At 40.0% G+C, this 5255-nt stretch overlaps 1 long non-coding RNA gene across 1 annotated transcript; it reads left to right on the forward strand.

Moving 5' to 3' along the window:
• The first annotated feature begins 3758 nt into the window (after positions 1 to 3758).
• LOC134956801 (uncharacterized) lies at positions 3759 to 4821 on the forward strand. The gene is made up of 3 exons (XR_010186182.1): positions 3759 to 3852; positions 4432 to 4508; positions 4769 to 4821. It is a non-coding gene; the product is annotated as an uncharacterized LOC134956801 (long non-coding RNA).
• The last annotated feature ends 434 nt before the right edge of the window (positions 4822 to 5255 follow it).

The following is a 5255-nucleotide window of genomic DNA, read 5'->3' on the forward strand; positions in this document are numbered from 1 at the left end:
TCCTTCACTTCCCACATCCAATCTCTGGTTCTGTATACCCTCTATTGTTCTAAGTGTGTTGTATGTAAAGTGCTGCAAAACATTTGTGGTGCCTTAAAAATAAATTGTAATAATAATAATAAACAACCCCAACCCCATCAGAGCATTCATATCCACCACAGCATCCCACACCCAGTACAGAACCCCTCACCCAGTACCTTTCTACAAGCGCAGTACTCCTCCTTCATCACTCATATTATGGACTGACAGTTGACTTACTTAATTCTCTAAAGATATTAGGTACCAGCAGCCGTGGACATCTCTGTTTTTTCGGTTCTTTTCTGTTCACAGCTGGACTTGATGGCTGTAGTGCAGCCTACCGGATGCGGACCAGTGAAGTGTGACTCCTGAGCTTTGCAAAGGCCCAGGACTGCCATCAGAAATTGTGTGGCACCGGAATGACAAAATAGGCAGGGACACCCCTCCCCTCCCCCTGGCAAAAAAGTTAAATAAATATAAATATATACAATATTCTTTAAAAAAAAAATCTATATCAACATAAAGCAAAACCATCTTATACCCCTTGCACCATATTAAGTCCCCACAGTAGGGCTTCTGACACCAAATTATAATGAGTTGTGCACCTTTGACTTTCTATAAAGTGAAAGCAACGATCAGAAAATTGTGATCAGACATCAGTGGATGAATTTGATTATAGAGTATGTATGCCAGTGTGTCATAGAGGCCCTGTGTGTCCACCTCCAGTCCTTTCCTTTGTAAGATAGCAAGCCCTGGGCCCCCATCTCAGATTGACAACAATCACACAAAGTCACAAACACATATATTATATACTTACAAATCCGTCCTCCTAAGCGTCCTCTCTCCTACTCTGTCTGTGTCTGCTGCTCCTGTCCTAAGCTACGGCTCCTCTTCTCTTTACTGACTGGCGTGACATCATGCCGTGCCGTGCGGCTCCAACAAACTTAATCAAACAGCAAGCTGCCTTTTGTGATAGGCGGCGGGTGGCGCGGATCTGCGGTGGGCGGCAGCAGGCAGAGGGACGTAGCCCGCAGCCCTCCAATGACAGCTTCAATAGCCACGGTCAGTCCCACCAGCAGAGATCTGCGGCGGGTGGAGGGGAGTAGCCCAAGGCCTGCCATTGCCAGCTTCAGCATTCACGGTCAGTCCAACCGGCAGCATACACCATCGGGAATAGCGACAGCGGGATGTTTGAACAGCCCAGGCCCTCCACTCTCTGTCAGAGTGGCCAGGCAGCGGTCAAGTGTACACAGGAATTGCCCTTGATGGCGGCCCTGCAAAGGCCCATGGGAGAAGTTGCTGTGGCTGGTCAAGTGGAGCAGCCCTCTTGTTGGTAAACTTGTTCAAATGTTTATCAACTACAGTGAGCCACATATACAGTAACAACATTGTCCCCCTGCTACTGTGATTATATACTATAGCTGGAGGACACACATTTACTCCTTCATCACGGGCTACACAATATGGATTAAAGTGTCAGAGACTGACTGAACTATCCTGAGAGTCTCCACCTAATACCAGCAATAGTGGTAACTATAAAAAATATATGTACTTATTGCTTAGCCCTTTGGGACTTCAAGGGAATCCCTAGTTTTATGCAATCTGTTTATTTATAGAGCTATCATACACTTCTGTCATTTAGCTCATATGAATTTTGTTTTTACCTTTTTTCATTGTTGTACTTTATTATATGATTTTATATACTATTAAATATCTGTGTTTTGATTAAGGTTGTCTCTGTGATTCTGAGCCCTTACACAGTCTGCCTTGTGTGACACCCACCTAGGCAAGTATCATAAAATCCTCACTAGATGTCCCCCCATCCGGTCAGTGGGCAGCAAGATTGTGTTACCTGTTCATTTGGACAAAATTCCTGTGGACTTTTCATCTGTGTGTGGTCCAAACATTTATGGTTGAACGGACTCTATAAATATTGCACTTAAATCTGCTGATACTCCTTCGGACCAACGCTAATTGGATCTCGCCCGGCAAATACCTCAGGACCGGTAACTATACCCACGTATTTGGACAATGCCATTGGTCAATTGAGTTCATCCAGGCCTGGTACCACTTCTACACCGGACATTTATATTTAACCCATAGGAACAGACCATAGAAGGGGGCACAAAGGACACAATTTGTGCACCCATTTGTGATTGATATATACCTATACCCACTTGTGACTGTTATCCTGTTGATTATGTGATTTTAATATTTGTGTACTTTTAGTATTAAAAGTGGTAAATGATTTATTAGCACACTGTGTTGGTGACATGTGTACCTAAATGTATGTTCATTAGATTTGAGCACTTTTTCTTTTATATATAAGTTTTCACTACAACATTTAACACAATACAATTCAGTTCCAATACGCTCAGTCATAAATTATACCATCTTCTGCAAAGGATTTAATTTATATCACTGGGACACTTCAGTGAAGCTTCCTCTGGTGCAAAGATGTTTAAATGATTATCACTCTCAGCAACAATTTAGATTAGCATCCCAGAATGAATCATTTAGAACAGACAGACATAGATGCTCTTGACAGACTTATCACATTAACTTATTAACTTATCACAATGTATAATAACGATTATATTTAGAATAATCATATACAAGAGGGGCCCAAATTACCTCTATAAGAAATAGAAAGAGTTCTGAGTGGACTTATTCCAAATAGTCTATTTCCTAAGAAACAGTGTGAATTCTGATTTGGATAAAGTTACCAAGAGCTTAAAGAATATTGAATACCGCTGACTCTGTCTATCCAGGCAGTTTACTGATTTTCTCTTCTGTAGACATTAAATTTACATTGTAACAATTCTCCGTCGGTTGGGTAGCAAATATAGCCTTTGATGATTTTAGTATCTTGCTGACTGATTCCTGGAGAGCCTCGAGCTTTATATATCTACAGGCAATAGCCCATTAACAGGTTTACTGGATGGTCTATAACTTTGTTCCTTTACATAACGTGGTCACTGACAGCCATTTGCTTTATTAGGTATAGCTTTTGTAATGGACCCACTTAATACAGCTGTGCCTATTTCACTAGTCCATGAGCTGCAGCTGTCAATTAATAGTAATAAGCTGTTTTATATGTACACAAACTATTTATCTTGAGCAACAAGCAGCTAATTCACACTGTACTTAACTATTACTCAAGTAGATCAGTGTCTAGGCTGCTTCTGTCTGCAGCATCCAATCTTTTAAGCTATGTAGAAGTCTCTCTTTGTGTACATGGCAGCCAGCACCTATTTATTAATTACACGTCTTGCTGCACCCTAGTGTACAAGGTTGGTTATTGTGACATCTGGAATAATGGATAACTAAAACACATGGTCTTTTCAGGGTAATTTTCTACAGGCCTCTCCAGTGATTCAAGGGCTGACCATCTGTGCGTCAGTAGCAGCTGTTATCCTTTCTTGTTTCCCTACTATGACTATTGATGCGGCTATCTTCAGTTACGGAGAACGGCGCTGTCTCTGGTAAAACCACTTCTCTTGCTTACAGCCTCCAGCCACCATCTCTCCTCTAAGATGGCTGCTCAATGACCACCAGCTGTCACACCAGCCAGCATGAGCCAGCCTCTCCCTGACGCTGCATGTGATATCTGTGTATCCAGTGCACGGGTGAGAGTTCCCATTCACCATGTGCTAGCTCTGTAGCTCTAATCATACTGTCACCAATGATGCTCTGGCTCCATTAAATTTATATAAAGGCAGTATTTACAAGTAAATGAATGGCTCCACTCACCTGGAAGTACATGAAAGCTGGAAGTCCAAGCTGGAGATCTTGAAGTCTGAACATGATGCGCTTTCAATACACTGATATTTTGTAAGTAATAAATGAGAAAAAAATGGCTGTGTTGGGTGTTTTTAGTTAATAAATTACTTAAATATTTAGACAATGTGTACTTGATGTCCAGGCATGCTGGCACTTGTGGTTCAACAAGTGACACATGTATGTGTAATGTGTATGTAAGGAATTATCTTTACCTTATTGATGTTTACATTTATCCCTGAATGGAGAAATATTGGCACACAAGGAATGTTTAGTTACTGCAAGCAAGATTTAGAACAGTATTTCTGTACATTACGTACATCATTGGTTGGACACATTCCAGCAGATGATGACATGCTCATGTTTTTGAAGTCAGAGACTTTTAATAGTATAAAAGCAGAAGCCTTTTACTGGCTGCCATATACACTGTGTGCTGATCTCAGGTATTCAACATGATGCTCATCACAGTGTTTATGCTGGTTGCTGTAACCCTCTCTCAGAGGACAGGTGAGTATGTAATAGGAATAAAACATCATCTGTAACTGCAAGTTTTTTATTGATTTCTTTTTTTAATGTTTGTCTTTTACCCTCTGTAAATGTTATTATCTTTTTAATTACTGTATGACATATTAGGTGCTGATTCCGTTCCTGATCCAAAGTGTGTAGCGCAACCTGGGGATAAATCAGCATGCTTGTCAATTACATTTGTAGTAAGTAGTATTGTATTTATATGAAATATATACATTGCTTCAGTCTTTATTACCTCTTCTCACCCTCCCTCCCTTCTTGCATTTATCATCTGCCCCCATTCATCTCATGCACACTATTAATGTCTTTTCATGCTTTCCAGTAGATCCTCCTTTCCATCTCATTTATTTTCTATCTTTATTTTCCTTTTATTTTGTCACGTGAACTTTTCTAAATATAATATACTAGCTTATGTTTTATTTCTTATTGTATTTTTCAATAGAAAACTGGAAAACTGGTTACAGCACTTCAAAGCTTCCTCTGTGCATGTCCTGAAAATGCGGTACTGTAAATAAGCTGATTTCTATGTTTTACATTATCAGTGATAAATACAGATGAACACAAAAACAAAATTCACAACCATGAAGCACTTGCATTCCTGCCAGTGTGCCCCATTGGAAAATTAAGACATCTATTTTTGGATGAGACCAAACCTCTTTTTTTAAACAGAATAGGAAGAGTGAAAATAAGGAATTTCCATAATGACAAGTTTAAACTTGTAATTAACAAGCACTTTATTGCTTTAGAGCTGTGATTCTCAAAATTAGTCCTCAGGGTACACTTACAGTCCAGATTTTAAAGATGCTTAAGCAGTGATGTTTTATTTATACCCCAGTCAGTCTGAGTATACCATCTGGGAACAAGCATGGATTGCTGTATAATATGGACAGTTAGGGTACCTTGAGGAACTAAGTAAGAGAACCACTGCT

Source organism: Pseudophryne corroboree, chromosome 9, assembly GCF_028390025.1.
Source record: "Pseudophryne corroboree isolate aPseCor3 chromosome 9, aPseCor3.hap2, whole genome shotgun sequence".
NCBI classification, from domain to species: Eukaryota; Metazoa; Chordata; class Amphibia; order Anura; family Myobatrachidae; genus Pseudophryne; species Pseudophryne corroboree.